This window comes from Herpailurus yagouaroundi, unplaced genomic scaffold (assembly GCF_014898765.1).
Source record: "Herpailurus yagouaroundi ecotype Mexico unplaced genomic scaffold, PumYag 29, whole genome shotgun sequence".
In the NCBI taxonomy this organism is placed as follows: Eukaryota; Metazoa; Chordata; class Mammalia; order Carnivora; family Felidae; genus Herpailurus; species Herpailurus yagouaroundi.
The window spans coordinates 67,471,946-67,488,427 of record NW_024412377.1 but is presented as its reverse complement, the minus strand read 5'-3'; the positions used below and the strand labels follow the sequence as shown (position 1 = coordinate 67,488,427).

At 41.5% G+C, this 16,482-nt stretch overlaps 1 long non-coding RNA gene across 1 annotated transcript in view; it reads right to left on the bottom strand.

The window, feature by feature from the left end:
- Positions 1 to 11,431: 11,431 nt before the first annotated feature.
- The window catches only part of LOC121011958 (uncharacterized), a 39,759-nt gene continuing 34,708 nt past the window's right edge, over positions 11,432 to 16,482 (bottom strand). The window contains exon 3 of the long non-coding RNA XR_005781884.1: positions 11,432 to 11,693. This is a non-coding gene — a long non-coding RNA (uncharacterized LOC121011958). The remainder of the gene's footprint in view (positions 11,694 to 16,482) is intronic.

The window sequence follows — 16,482 nt, the reverse complement described above, 5'->3', positions numbered from 1 at the left end:
TAAATTGAAAATTCAGTCCCTCTTAACCTGCTCCGCCCCTAAGTCTCCTGAGTTATAACTACTCTTGGGGTTTTTCCATGTGACTTTTCAGAAATTGCAGTGCCCATACTCGCACAATTCAATCTATCTGTGCCTTTTAAAAATGAATTCACACACCCAAGACCAGGCTCTTCCCTGCTCTCTGCCTAGCTTTTTTCAATTGGAGATCTTCAATAAGAACATAGAGAGGCTGACCTCCTTCTTTGTTTGACAGTCTATCTAGTGATGGGCATTTAGGTTACATCCAGGTTTTTCTGTTATAAACAAAGCTAAGATAAGCAATACTAGCAAAAAATGATAAAGTGCTCAGAAAGTGTTTTTCAGGTGTACGAAGTCAGTTAATCCTCACAACTATTCTATGACATAGAAACTATCATTACTCCATTTTGGTAGAAATGGTAGAGCCCAGATTTGAATCCAGACAGTCTAACTCCAGAACCCAAGCTCTTAACCAAGCACGCTGTACTGCCTCTCTGTGTTTTCTGTGCACAATTAGATCTGAGAAACCAGGAAACACAGCTGGGCAAGTGGACCACAGGGTTTGTGCTCACTGTTGCACAGCCAGCTCGTGGCAGAGTGGCACCAGACACCAGCCTCCCAATTCCCACACCCTTGCTCATGCCCCTACCCTCAGTGACATACCACTGCCTTCAGAATGTTGTCTCTTTGAATTCCTGAGAAGTTCTAAAGAAGACTTGAGATGTGAATGAAGAGTCTGCACTAAGCAGTGTGGGAGAGTCTCTCATAGATGTGGAGCGAGGGATGTTTGTTTCTCAGGGTGTTTGAACACTCAGATACTGCACTAGTAGATTCTGTAGTTCAAGCAAATGTTGCCCCAGAATATCTTTAACGTAAAAAATGTACTTTTTGAGTCGCAAGTCCAGAGGTAAGTTACACCAAATTTTACTCCATGTTACGACTCATTTTTGGCTATTACTACAAAGAAAAACTGATTAAATCATGAACGTGTAGACAAAAGAAAGTATGTCCAACTTAATCCTATGTAACGACTCGTTACCACAGAGAAAGCGGTATGGAACCAACATTCTCCCCCCAACTTGAGAATCACAGCTGCATTCTAAATCTGAAACCATCTTCCTAAGTGCTGGGCAGAACTTGAGAGTTGTAAGCAACACTATTTTTAAGCACCTCTTGCATTTAAAGAGTTTGAGAATCTCCCTCAGATCCTCACACCCTCCCTGCTCCTGCCCCCCTGATTATGAATGCCTCAGCTCAAAAGGCTGGAAGCCTCCTTAGAAACCAGGTAGGCCTCACATTGCCCAGGGCTTTACTGTTTTCCAATCACTTTGCCAATTATAAGTTCCTGTGACTGCCATGATACCATCTCCCCCGCCCCACGCTACCCCACCCTGCCTTGACAGTGGGTACTTCATCTTCACAGCTAGGTGGATGGTGGTAATATTTAACTGAGAATGGAAGGATAGGGAAGGAACAAGATTGGGCGGAAAACTCAGAGTATGATTTTGTATTCCTAAAACCTGAGATGTCTGTGTGACATCCAAGTGGAAAGTACCAAGTACACACTTGGATACATGAGGCAGGAGCTCAAGGGAGTGGCCAGAACTGCAGACTTGGGGGCCATCTGTTTATAACTCATCTGGATGAATTCACCTGGAGAGGCTGGATAGTCAGAGAAGAGAACAGGGTCTGTGATGGAACCCTGAGGAATGCCAACATTTGAAAATTAGGTAGGGAAAGAAGAAGCAGTAGATGAAATTAAAAAGGAGCTGCCAGAAATAGAGGAAGCTTATGATACCACACAATCCAGGAAAAGAGAGGGGTTCAAGAAGGAAGGGGTGGTCAACTGTTTGGAATGATGCTCAGAGGTGCAATAATTTGAGGACACAGAACTATCATCATCTCTCATTTCTCCCCATCAGCATTAAATCACAGAGGTACACAGCCTCAGGCCAGGGGTCTCAAGTTCAACAAAGCTACTCCTGAAAGCAAGCAGATGACTAGAGGCAGTAACTAAATATTTTGTCTGGTTTAGGAGACATCTTACTTGGCAATCCTTAGGTCTGAGTGCCTCCATTTACCTCGGTCTCTCTCTCCGTACTTCTCTAAATTTATGTTCCCTTTCTTGTTGACTGTACTTCTGGCTCCAGTCCAAGTCCTTGATTTTCTTCTAGCCCGAAGAAAGCTATTTATTATATTAGTTTTCTAGGGTAATGTATTCGTGTTTCAGGGCTGCCATAACACATACCACAGACTGGGTTACTTAGAAATTTAAATCACTACACTGGAGGCTGGAAGTCCCAGCCCAGGTGTCAGCAGGCTGGTTTCGTTCTGAGGCCTCTCTCCTTGGCTTGTAGATGGCTTTCTTCTCCCTGTGTTCCCACATGGTCTTCCTCTGTGAGTGTATCTATGTCCTAATTGCTTCTTATAAGGACACCAGTCATATTGGACTAGAGCCCACCCTGATGACCTCATTTAACCTTAATGACCTCTTTAAAGGCCCTGTTTCCAAAAATAGTGAAATTCTGAGGTACTGGGCATTCTGACTTCAACATATGAATTTGGGGAGGACACAATGAATCCCATAACAAGTATTTTTTCTTTCCAGATCCTAGCCACAATTTAAGAATCTTACTGCCATAGGCCTACCCTTCCTGGGTGTCCGGGTCTCAGATCTATACAATTACTCAAATTCTAAATTCTGCCTCTTGACTTTCTGTCTTCTACTCATTGCTTCCTCTTTCATGTGACCTTTGAGCTTTCCTTGGTTATTTGTTGAGCCTTTGCTATGATCACTTTAGTTTAAACTTGTTGCACTGTTGGCCTGCTGCACAGTAATTCATCAGGGATATGTATACAGACTGGTCCCAGGAAAATGCAGATGATTGAAAGAATTAATAAATTACTGCTTTCCTGTCTGCTCTTTCTCCTTCTGATTTATCCTACATAGCAGTGCCATAGTAACCTTCCTATTAGAACAGATATCTTATATCTTCCCTACCCAAAAGCCACTGATAACTCTTCATGGCCAACAAAATCCAGCCTCATTTCAAATTCAAAATCCTTGGCAATCTGATCCCTACTCTGTGCACACCTCAGTCCTTTGCTGTTTGATAAGGGTGTCTCCTATGCCTTCCAAACCCTGGTTATTGACTCAAAACAGAATAGTCTGCCTGCAGTAATGTCCTTTTGTTTCCCCATCCTGTCCTCTCTTTTCAATGTCCAAGCCACTCTCCAAGCCTCAGCTCATCTGTAAAAAATATTTCCAGATTTCCCCTCTGCCTGGGGCATAATTAATCTCTCCTCTCCTCTTTTTTATATTTTGTATCTTATTATTGTATTCATTGCTGTTTGCTTTCTATTAGGGGTGTGCGTGTGTGTGTGTGTGTGTGTGTGTGTGTGCATTCCCCACCAGATCATGAGTCCTAGACAATAAGACCCCACAGTACCTAGGACACAGATCATGCTCAGTAAATGTACTACACTGAGCACCTGGGTGTTGGAAGTTCCAGCCTGGCTTCTATTCCAGGTTTGGCTGCCTATAACCTTGGGCAGGTCCCCTAACTTCTGTTGGCCTCCCTTGCTTCACCTCTAAAATAAGATAAATCATATCAGGGATGCTGTGAATTAATTATTTATCATTTTGAAAGTGCCTTGAGATCTTGAAAGATTGGCAATTCTATTTTTGTGGCATCTTTCTCACTAGTTGCAGTTCTTTTAAAAGAAACACGCAAAGGAGAGGCATGGACTGTTCAAAGAACAGTTTTTGCAAAACCAGAAATAATTATATCCTATATTTCAGACAAGGTCATCTTTTACCCTTTATAGAAAATGATGGAGTCTTGAAGAAACCTGCTTTTTCTACCAGTGAGTTTAAAGCGATTACAGTATTTATGTTGAATTAGAAAAAGATGAGTAAGGATTCTATCATGCAGAGAACAGAGATTTCCCTGAGGGAAGATATAAATGAAAAAAAAATTTTAAACATGCCAAATGTAAATGACCTTTACAGAAAGAAGCCTGCTGTTTATATGTACAGCCAAGGCCAGTAGTAGAAATACTTACTTGAGTGATATGTTCATTTCAGGAGGCTCAAGACATATCCAAAGTCAAGGGCAAAGGGAGCAAAGTCACTGATGTAATAATTCACCTTTCATACACATTAACTCACTCAATCCTCCCAATACTCCCAAGAGATACTCAGGGCAGGTCTTACTAAACCTGTTTTATAGCTGAGGAAATTGCAAGCCAGTGCTGTTATGCAACTTATCCAAAGCAATTCTGTAAAGAGTGGATCCAGGACTCAACCTGACCTCTTGACCCAAGTCCAGGACTCCTCTGCCTCACCTCACTCCATCTTAGCCCTAGTGTCCAAAGCACTGCACACAGGATGCCAGGCTGCTTGAGAAGGAAAAGATGGGGCAAGAAGGGTGGGAAGACAGAGAACTGTCTAGGGGGCTTCAAGCCCCTGTTTCTGACCAGGTACCTTGGCCACTCTGCATAGGTATCCACCTTTTCCCACATGCTAGTGCTCTTGGTGCCTAAGTGAGCTTTACTTCCTTGATTTCCCTCCCCCTTCACTTCAGGCAGGGCTCCCTTCTCCTGCCAGGCTTCCACCGACTAGTTGCTGTGCAACAGGAACCTGAACGTACTGACAGCAACAGCATTAATGGTGTCAGGCCCCAATACACCCAGTGCACGAAAAGTACCATCTGGGGGGATATGGAGTTTGCACCCCCAGCAGCTTCCCCTGTGGCTCTCTGGAGAGAGGACTCGACACCTAGACACTGCAGCTTCTGCAGCCTGAGGGCCCTGAGGGCAGATCCTTCAAGAAATGTCCACAGTCCAGACACAAACATCTTGATTTTGTGTTCCTGCTGGCCAGCCTCCTGCTCCGAAAGCAAAAGTGAGTGAGGCCATAGAGGAAGGAGTTCAGGAGTCCCCTCCATCTCTCTCCCTTGTGCTCCCACAGCACTTTCCCAGCTCTTGCAACATTCCTCACCTTGGGCCTTGGGTTACGGTTCTCTGTGGACATGTCTTATTTCCCCTATTGGAGCATGAGCTTACCGAGAGCAGGAAAAATATTTACTGTGGTGGTAACGATAATGGAAAGCACTTTTTGTTGAATACATACTGAATGGTAGGTGTGGTGCTAAACGCTTTCCATACCAGGTGTCATGAATCTTTGCAACAGCCTTATGAGACAGGTATCATTATTTTCATCCAGATTTTATAGCTAAGGAGATAGAGAAATGGAGAAATGATTTGTCCTACATGTCGCATCTAATAATCATCAAAGCCAGGACCAAGAGCGAGGTCTATCATTATCCTTCTTTGTAACCCCTTAATGAGCTGGTAGACCAATATGATGTTCATGGAGTTACAGTAGGACCTAGAAGTGCACTTACTAGGATGTCATAAATATTTACTTAATTTAAGAAAGCTGCTGTATGGTTTAATTTGGAAGACAAATAATAATAGCTAACATTTTCATTGCCAGGACCTGTACTCAGTCTCTCCCCAACTTCACCTTATTTTTCTCCCCCAAAGCAAAACATCTTTATTTACTTTTCTTTCCATTTATTTATTGAAGAAACTGGGTCACTGAGCTCATCTCACAGAGTTTCCTCACTACTGGATTTTGTCAATTGTATTATGTAATCCTCATAACAATCATATGATTAATCTTACAAGGTAGGTACTGATATCATTGACAATTGGCAGATGAGAAAAACATGGCCCAGAATGATGGAAATTTTGCGTAAGGTGACATAGGAAGTGGTGAGAACACAAATCTGGGTCTCACTGACTATAAGGCCTGCACTCCTAACCACCAAGTCAGACAGCCCCTAAGCTGTCACCAAATGGATATCAATCTCTCTGCTATAACTCATCTTACCACTTACACTGAGAAACAAAAATTAAAGTAGAATAGCGTTTAGATATTTTATGTTCACTTGCAAATTTTATGAGGATCATAACTTAATATTTGACATTTGACTAAAGAGGAATAGCATACACGATTCTCTAAAATGATAAACTTAGAAAGTTTTCATTAATAAATCAAAGACTTACAGGGCTTTTTTCTTTACAAAGTTCTTTAGCTCAGAAGTTAAAAAGGTAAAATATAGAAGTTCAAAAAAGATTTAGATAAAATAATAGATCCACAGTGGCTTATGAAAGGAAGCCAAGGATATTTGTGATAAATATCCCATTTTTAAAAATTGTAAATAGGGGTACCTGGGGGCTCAGTCAGTTGAGTGTTCAACTCTTGATTTCAGCTCAGGTCATGATCCCAGAGTCATGGGATCGAGCCCTGCATTGGGCTCTGCACTGAGTGTGGAGCCTTCTTTGGATTCTCTCTCTCTCCCTCTGCCCATCAACACTGTATGCTCTCTCTCTCTAAAATAAAATAATTTGGGGGGTGCCTGTGTGGCTCAGTCGGTAAGCATCCAACTTCAGCTCAGGTCATGATCTCGTGGTCCATGGGTTCGAGCCCCGCGTCCGGCTCTGTGCTGACAGCTCGGAGCCTGTTTCAGATTCTGTGTCTCCCTCTCACTCTGACCCTCCCCTGTTCATGCTTTGTCTCACTCTGTCTCAAAAATAAATAAACGTTAAAAAAATTTTTTTAATAAAATAATTTTTTTTAATTGTAGGGGCACCTGGGTGCCTCAGTCAGTTACTCATCCGACTCTTGATTTCAGCTCAGGTCATGATCTGATGGATTGTGAGTTCAAGTCCCACATTGGGCTCTGCACTGACAGTGTGGAGCCTGCTTGGGATTCTCACTCTCCCTCTCTCTGCCCCTCCCCCACTCATGCTTGCTCTCTCTGTCTCTCTCTCTCTAAAAATAAATAAAACTTTTTTAAAAATTGTAAATAAAAGTAATAAACACCTATTATTGAACATTTAGGGAAATTTTGAAACTACAAAGAAAATAAAAGCCACCTACCATGGTCTTGCCCTCAAATCTCTCCCTTTTTGAGGTTGACAGGAAAAGCAGCCAGTGTCTTCCACAGTATGTGACCACAGAGGTGAAGTCTAGTCTGCAGGTAGCAAGAGTCTGATTCCTACTGTAGAATGTCTGAACAATGTTTCAGAAGGGATAGATCATATGTCCACAGACCCTGCAGTGGGGAGACATTTGAGATAAGAAATAAAGTATCTAGTGCTAATGGGGTAAGAGTCATAAAACCTGGAATTAAAATCTGGGAAAAACATAAATAATAAAATACAGATACTGATACTTGTAAGAATGAAATGGAAAAAATGAAGTGTAGATTAAAAATTATATGGGTTTAGGGGCGCCTGGGTGGCGCAGTCGGTTAGGCGTCCGACTTCAGCCAGGTCACGATCTCGCGGTCCGTGAGTTCGAGCCCCGCGTCAGTCTCTGGGCTGATGGCTCAGAGCCTGGAGCCTGTTTCTGATTCTGTGTCTCCCTCTCTCTCTGCCCCTCCCCCATTCATGCTCTGTCTCTCTCTGTCCCAAAAAATAAAATAAACGTTGAAAAAAAAAATTTAAAAATGATATGGGTTTATAGTTTAAATGAGTTCCAGTAGTTAATACTTCCATTTAAAAAAAAATTTTTTTAATGTTTACTTACTTTTGAGAGAGAGAGACAGAGTGCAATGGGAGAGGGGCAGAGAGAGAGGGAGACACCGAATCCGAAGCAGGCTCCAGGCTCTGAGCTGTCAACACAGAGCCTGATGTGGGGCTTGAACCCACAAATTGTGAGATCATGACCTGAGCCAAGTCAGACACTCAACTGACTGAGCCACACAGGCACCCTAAAATACTTTCATTTTTAAAGACAGAGATGTTGACCCTTGTAAGAGGAGGTCAGTCACAGGATGAAATGGAACCTAAGAAACTAAGCCACAAATGATTTCTAAACAGACAAAAGACCTCTCCCAAAGATACTAAGCCACGGTTAATAATGCCACAGCTAAGACTGTGCACCAGCCACTCCCTGGGCTAGCCACTGCAGACCTTTCCTGGCCTTCCCCCTGCCCAGCACTCCACTCTTGTCTCACTGCTGTTCCAGCGTGCCCAGGCTGCTTCAGGCAGGTTTCCATTGGCATTGATAGAAGAGCTGAATTCAGAACCTTGCTACTCAAAGTGTGGTCCCTGGACCGGCAACACCAACATCATCTGCATTTTAACAAGATCCTCAGCTATGTGATCATCTTCTCTCGATGATAATTCCTGACTTGAGGCCCTGACAGTCTTGGGAAAACATCATCCAATTTCTTCAATCCAGACCTCAAGCCCCCTTTTCTCCAGTGGCATGTGACCCAGCCTGGCTACATTGACCAAACCATTTTATAGGACACTCGTGCTGGGGATATAGCATGAACAAAACAGAAAACACCCTCTATTCCCCTACATTTTGGATGAGGGACATAAACTGATAATAAATAGCTAAAAAATGAAACACAAACAACAATCAAAAAAAAAAAAAACAAACCTAGTTTTCTGGGGTGCCTGGGGGTGGCTCAGTCGTTAAGCATCTGACTTTGGCTGAGGTCATGATCTCTTAGTTCATGAGTTTGAGTCCCATATCTGGTGAGCTCATGCCCCACTTCTCTCTCTCTATCTCTCTCTCTCTCTCTGTCTCTCTCTCTCTCTGCTCCTCACTCGTTTGCACTCTCTCTATATAAATAAATACATACATACAAACAACACCTAGTTTTCTGCAAGTTCACCTCTACTCAGGCACCAAGGTCAGGCCTGGGGCCCTCTGTGTGGAGATCTACTACCACTGGCTTGATGTGCACCTCCACCCTCTCTCTGCCTGCCAATGAAGGAAATAGGCCTTGTTGACCCCCATGCTAAGAGCTGGCATAAATGATCAGTGTCCGACAGTTCCCTAGGCAGATGGAAACAGTTTGACATTACCCTGCAACTGGCCCTTCTCCAAACGTAATTCCTTCTGGAGATAGTCACGTTTTTAAAGTTAACCACATGCACATCTGTAATATAACCTGTGGTGCTTATTATGTTATTTAATGAGCGGGGCGTAACAGATCAGAGTTTTATAGAGAGACCTAATAAGCAGGCCTACTTATTTTTTCCAGTCGCAAGACTGCTCTGCAGGCTCCTTTGCTGGCCTCCCTTAGGTCACTTCCACACTCACAAGAGCCATGAACCTAGGAGAGAGAGGCAGGCGTCTCTTAGAAGCCAAAGTGACAGCAGGCTCAGCTCTCAGTCAGTCTAATTTTAAAATTGGGCTTACCACAGGGGCACCTGGCTGGCTCAGTTGGAAGAGCATAAGACTCCATTCTTGATCTTGGGGTTGTGAGTTTGAGCCCCATGTGGGGTGTAGAGATTACTTAAATAAATAAAACTTTAAAAAAATTGGGACTGGGATGCCTGGGTGGGTCAGTGGTTAAGCATCCAACTTCAGTTCAGGTCATGATCTCACAGTTCATGGGTTCGAGCCTCACATCGGAATCAGTGCTAACAGTTAAGTGCCTGGAGCCTGCTTTGAATTCTGCTTTGGATTCTCTCTCTCTCTCTGCCTCTCCCCCACTGATACTCTGTCTCTGTCTCTCAAAAATAAATAAACATGAAAAAATTGTTTTAAATTGGGGCTTACCACAGTTCACTTTTTAGAAGTTTTATTGTCATTATTTTTGTTCAGGCAAAACACTCAACATAAAATAATTTGAAGACTTTCTATCAAGAGAGAAGAAAAGCAGACTATGAGCAAAATGGAGCCAAGTAGAAAAGGGAAAGAAGTGAGGGAACTTTTCTTCACCAACACAAGGGAAGTCTTAACTCAGAAGCCTGCTTCAGCCAGAATGAAAGAACAGTCTCTCTTTCTCTCTCCCTCGTAATGCTGGCCCAATTTACTTTTAAAAATTCTGTAGCCTGGTATGTTTACAGAAATCCACTCAGGCATACAGAGTTATATTTCTTTCTTCTAGAAAGATTTTTATTTTTATGGTTTCAAAAAATATACCTGTCATGCCTAGGCCTAAATGAAATAACTATTTACATTCCTTTAGTGCTCCTAATCTTTACACACACACACACACACACACACACACACTTTTTACATGTTTCTTTCACTGAATATGCACAATTTTGTGTTCTACATTTTTTTTTTCTGAGAGAGAGAGACAGCATGAACAGGGGAGGGGCAGAGAAAGAGAGAGAGAATCCCAAACAGGCTCCACACTGTCAGCACGCAGCCCGACTCAGGGCTCAATCCCACGACTCTCGAGTCATGACATGAGATGAATCAAGAGTCAGACACTCAACCGACTGAGCCACCCAGGAGCCCCGAAAATTTTTATTTTAAAGTGATTAAATTATTATAAAATGGAGTTCCCAGTATTGCTTCAAGTGGAATATCTGCTTTATTTCGTTTCTGGGTTAAAAGATGCTACTGAAACTTCATGGAGTCATAATCTCCCTAGTTGTCTGCTATTGCCCTTTGCTCTATGTCCTTCATGCAGTATTTCTAAAAATGAAATGCCAATGTGAACTTTACAGGAGAAAGATGTTTCTTAATAGATTTCAAACAGAGAAAATTGAAACTATGACGCCAGTGGTACAGAAGAACAATCAATTCCAATTATCTTGAACCAGAGGGAAAGTCAGCAGTGGTGTTGGTGACTAAGGGATTTCACAATCCAAAGAAACCAAGGAGATTTTTAGAAGCACAGGGGTAAAATAAAGAGGTTTTTGGAGACAGCAGGAAAGCTGTCTTTTGCCTAGATCTTGTTAAACTACCTCTATCAATTAAAAGCATTAACCTTCCCACCTTATTCTCTTTACAGATAAAATATGTAGGAAAAAGGAAATACTGAACAAGTTACTCTTCACTGTTGTCCAAGAAATAATATGACAAATGATGCTCTAGGTCCCCTGGGACTTCTGCATAACAGAAAGGAGTAAAGAGCCAAGCTTTAAGTATTATGCCGTGTTCAAGACAAGACACTTACTATCAAAATTGTTTAATATGGTGAATTAAAACTGTGTATTTATTTATTTATTTATTTATTTATTTATTTATTTACTTTTATTGTTTTTAAGATGCCTGGGGTTCTTTTTTTTTTTTAAGTTTATTTATTTTGAGAGAGAGAGAGAAAGCACACACATACGTGTGGTGGGGGGGGGGGGGGGGCAGGGGAGAGAGAGGGGGAGAGAGAATCCCAACCAGGGAGCCTGACACAGGACTCAAATCCACGAGCCATGAGATTGTGACCTGAACTGAAACCAAGAGACAGACACTTAACTGACTCAATCACCCAGCCTCTCCAAACTGCATATTTTAAAAGGAGAGCAAAAAACAGTATAAAAACCAGCCCCAAATTTACCAAAAAACAAACCAAACTAGGAAGTTGAAAACACTAATGCTATTATTGTATCATTGTCTACTGTGCTTAACAAATGACCCCAAAACTTGGTGACTTAAAACAATATTTATTTCCATGGTTTTTGTGAGTCAAGAACCTGGTAGCAGCTTAGTTGGGTGGTTCTGGCTCAGGACTTTCCTTCTGAAGACTTGACTGGGGCTGGAGGATCCTCTTCCAAACTCACCCATTAGCCTAATAGCCATTGTCTAACTCCTCACTGGCTGTTCACAGAATCATAAAATGGAGACTTCCATCGGACTGCTTTGTGTCCTCACCATAGGGCAGTTGGCTTCCTTCAGAGTAAATGATCTGAGAAAGAGCACAAGAAGAAAATTAGGATGACTTTCATGACCTGGACAAATACCTTCACTTCTACAGTATTATACTTATTAGAAGACAGTCATTGAGTCCAGTCCATGCTCAAAGTGAGGGGACTTCACCTCTGCCTTTTAGGAAGAGGCTGTCAAAGATTTTGTGGATACGTTTTTAAACCACTGTACAATAAGCTTTTAAAACTAAGGAATTGGGGGTATAGTAGGGACACCATCTTCTAGAATAGCGGAGAAGCTGGATACACAAGAAAGCTCTGCACCCAACTTCATTGCCACCCCCAGAAACTGGAGAAGAGTCAACAAAATCCTGACCGTTCTCACTAATACTCCCAAATCTGAAGAGAGATCTATAGGGAATATGTATGTATCTCTCTTTGATCTTCTGACTGAGGAATAATAGGAATGGATATGGAGAGAAAAAATACAGAAAACAACAACAACATTACTGACTCTCTCTCTGGAAAGTATTAAAGGCACCAGGGTTCTAGACTGAATTGGAGAAACAACCCCAAACCCAAGGGTATCTATCAACACTGTTGGTGCTCCACTCACACCCCACCCCCAGCATTCACAATTACTATGTTTGCTTTTCAGGCTTCCAGTTCCAAGCATCTCCAACCCTCTGGGGGCTTTTCTGACCAGCAAGGCTTACTTAGCCTCTTGTAAGGCAGGCAGGAAGTACTTGGGAATTAATGACTCCTCCTAGCAAAGTTCAACCAGTGACTTGACAACAGGTGGGATAAATATCCAATTCGTTCACTCCTTATTATGCTAACTCTGGTATGTGTTCTATGCAGTCTACCAGAGTTCCCTGGTGGAATTGAGCTCCTGATGGCTGCCTGAGTGCTCTACTCCATAGCATGCTCTGGCTTCCTCCACTTACTGGCTTCCTTTCCTTCCCTTCCTCACTTTTCCACTTCCTTACCAGTGCTTCCTGGGGTCGTCTCCCAAATAAACCACTTCTACTCATTTCCTTGCCTTGGGTTGAGCTTTTGTGGAAACCCAACCCACAAACCATGAACCACTGAAAAGAATAGAATATACACTCAGATGAAAAGTATGAACTGTGGCATAGAACAATTAATAAAATCCCAAAAGAAAGAGTAGAACCCAGGTAGTGTCAAAGAGAACATATTCATCATTATCTGTAGTATGATTCTATTTTATAAAAGTACTCTTCTCTTGCTCCCCATCCACCCAACCAGCCATCTACCATCCATCTCTTATTCCCCTATCTATAGAGATGCATAAAAAGATGTCTAAAATCATGCTTTTTTAATGTTAAGTTTAATTATCTCTAGATGGTGCAACCTGAGGTGTTTTTAACCTTTACTTTTGTCCTTTTCTACAGGGCACACATTCTATAAAATAAGCATCTTCCATTTTTACAAAAACAATAATGATTTTTATTCTTTAAAAAACAAAGACTACAGACAAATACGCTAGGAGGTGAACCAGAGTAGTTCATTCTAGATGGTGTGAGTATACATTTTCTTCTATGACTTTTTATATTTTTAGTGAGAAATGATTTTCTCTTCTTCATCTCTACCAAATCAGTAATGTGTTTTTAAATTGAAAATACAGTGTTGATGAAAGGCAGCAAAATAAGTTGTATATATTACAGAGCAGGGAGGAGGATACTGGAAAGCTGTAATTGGTAAGTTGGTAAAACCTTTCAGGAAGGTAAATTAACAATATAAATCAGAGGCTTTAAAAATATCTATGCTTTTGATCTGGTAATTCTGCTTCTACATATATAGCCTAAGGCAGTGTTTCCCAACACTGGGTCCCAGCATCAGAATCACATGGGCCTCTCTAAAGATGTCTGAATCAATATCTCTGATTCGGACTGAGATATGAGAATCTGGCTATAACAAGATCTCCTGATAATTCTTATATACACTAAAGCTTAAGCCCTACTGGCCTGAGCAAATGAGATTCATTCATTAATGCTTACTGAGTCCCTATTAAGAATCAGGCTCAATTCTATGCACTGGGGACACATCTGTAAATCTATAAACAACACAGAAAAAGTCATTGTGCTCATGGAGCTTATCTTTTTTACTCAAAAATTTTATATCAGTATATTCATTATAGTATTATTTATGATAAATACCATAGGAAATTCTCAGTGATATTCAAAGAATGGCATGGGAAGCTATTCACCATGTGTTGTCAGAGGAAAATAGCCATGATCCCTTCTTAAAAATATACACATGTATTGATAAAAAAGAGTAAAGGGAAATATATACACAAGAATGTTAATCTTTATTGGGCACCTGGCTGGCTCAGTTGGTAGGATATGTCACCTCTTAATCTCAGGGTTGTGTGTTCAAGCCCCACATTGCAGGTGGAGCCTACTTAAAAAAATGTGTGTGTGTGTGTGTGTGTGTGTACATACATACACACACATAATCTTTATTTTCTCTGAAAAATAGTATTATAGGCTTTTTTTTTTTAACATTTTTTTTTCAACGTTTATTTATTTTTGGGACAGAGAGAGACAGAGCATGAACGGGGGGAGGGGCAGAGAGAGAGGGAGACACAGAATCGGAAACAGGCTCCAGGCTCCGAGCCATCAGCCCAGAGCCCGACGCGGGGCTCGAACTCACGGACCGCGAGATCGTGACCTGGCTGAAGTCGGACGCTTAACCGACTGCGCCACCCAGGCGCCCCTCCCCTGGTGTTTAAATAAATTTTTTCAACATTATATATTCTTTTTATTATGTCAGTAACTTATGTTTATTCCAGAAATTTAGAAAATACCAAAAAGTATAAATAAAAATAACCTATAATAGGGGCGCCTGGGTGGCGCAGTCGGTTAAGTGTCCGACTTCAGCCAGGTCACGATCTCGCGGTCCGTGAGTTCGAGCCCCGCGTCGGGCTCTGGGCTGATGGCTCGGAGCCTGGAGCCTGTTTCCGATTCTGTGTCTCCCTCTCTCTCTGCCCCTCCCCCGTTCATGCTCTGTCTCTCTCTGTCCCAAAAATAAATAAACGTTGAAAAAAAAATTTTAAACACCAGGGGAAATGCAAAATTTCCCTATGCTAGGTCGATCTTTTAAAATATGTTCTGATTTAACAGTATCAGTACACAGTTACTCTTATTTATGAACTGAACCCTAGAACTTTTGATTCCATTTTGGGGGCTGTTCATTTCCTATTTCAGGTTTAAGGAGATGAGCTTTCAAGTGTTTTGTGTTTGGCTAGCTGATGAACCCTAAGTACTGTCTAGCTGTAACAAATGGAGAGCTCAAGAAGATTCTTTCTTCTTAAATTTTAAACAGTTGTTGCTTTTTCTGGATTTCAAATATAATACATAATTTTCATATAAGAATATTAAGAAAAATATAAAATATAGAAAGAGAAAATTAGCCACTCCCCCAACCCCAAGAAAACCATTTTAAAGGACTAGATTATATTCTTTTGGATTATATTTCCATGTATGAAATACATGTGTTACATGCACACATACACACACACACACATATATATATATGTAATTTTATTTGCTTTAATCCTTTACATTGTTTTGGGTCACACTATTACCTTCTACCAAATATCATAGCCATCTTTCTATAAGAAGACATGGGCACTTCATCTTTGTAATGGCTATATAAATTACATTGGATGGACATATGTTGATTTATTTAAAGAATTATCGGGGCGCCTGGGTGGCGCAGTCGGTTAAGCGTCCGACTTCAACCAGGTCACGATCTCACGGTCCGTGAGTTCGAGCCCCGCGTCGGGCTCTGGGCTGATGGCTCGGAGCCTGGAGCCTGTTTCCGATTCTGTGTCTCCCTCTCTCTCTGCCCCTCGCCCGTTCATGCTCTGTCTCTCTCTGTCCCAAAAATAAATAAACGTTGAAAAAAAAAAAAAAGAATTATCATTTAATCTTTCTTATGTTACATTTTATAACTGATGATTATTGCTAATTATATAAGAAATCTACTGATTTGACATGCTTATAGTTATAGCTGGCTTCCTTATTCCTACCTCTCATTGGACCTAATTGCTTTTCTTTTGATTGTCTTAAAATTCCTAGGAAGACAATCATATCATTTAGAGATCATGACACTTTTGTATCTTCTCAATACTTCTCATCCTTTTTCTTCCTGTTGTCTTATGCTTTGGCTAAGACCTCCAGAAGAATAAGTATCACTGAGCATGTCCAGCTATGTAATTTAGGTAAAAGTTGATCTTTTGGGTTCTAGAACTATTTAGAAAGATGGTTATCTAATTAACCTATGTAGACCTGGCCTGAGTGGGCTTGTTCTCAAGTACCACCTTGCTTTCTATTAATCTGACAATGTATCTTAGAGATGGAGAGTTCAAGGTGGACATTTTTTTTTTTGTTTATTTTTTGAAAGAGAGAGAGCACCAGCTGAGTAGGGGCAGAGAGAGAGGGAGTGAGAGAGAGTCTCAAGCAGGCTCTATGCCATCAGTGCAGAGCCCAATGTGAGGCTCAATCTCACAAAGCATGTGATCATGACCTGAGCCAAGGTCAAGAGTTGGATGCTTAACCAACTGAGCCACTCAGGTGCCCCTCAAGGTGGACATTTTTTTAAATGTTTATTTATTTATTTTGAGAGAGAGACAGAAAGAGTGAGAGCCAGGGAGGAGCAGAGAAAGAGGGAGGAAAAAAAAATCCCAAACAGACTCTGCACTGTCAGCGCAGAGCCTGATGTAGGGCTCCATCTCATGAACTGTGAGATCATGACCTGAGCTGAAATCAAGAGTTGGTCACTTAACCAACTGAGCCACACAGG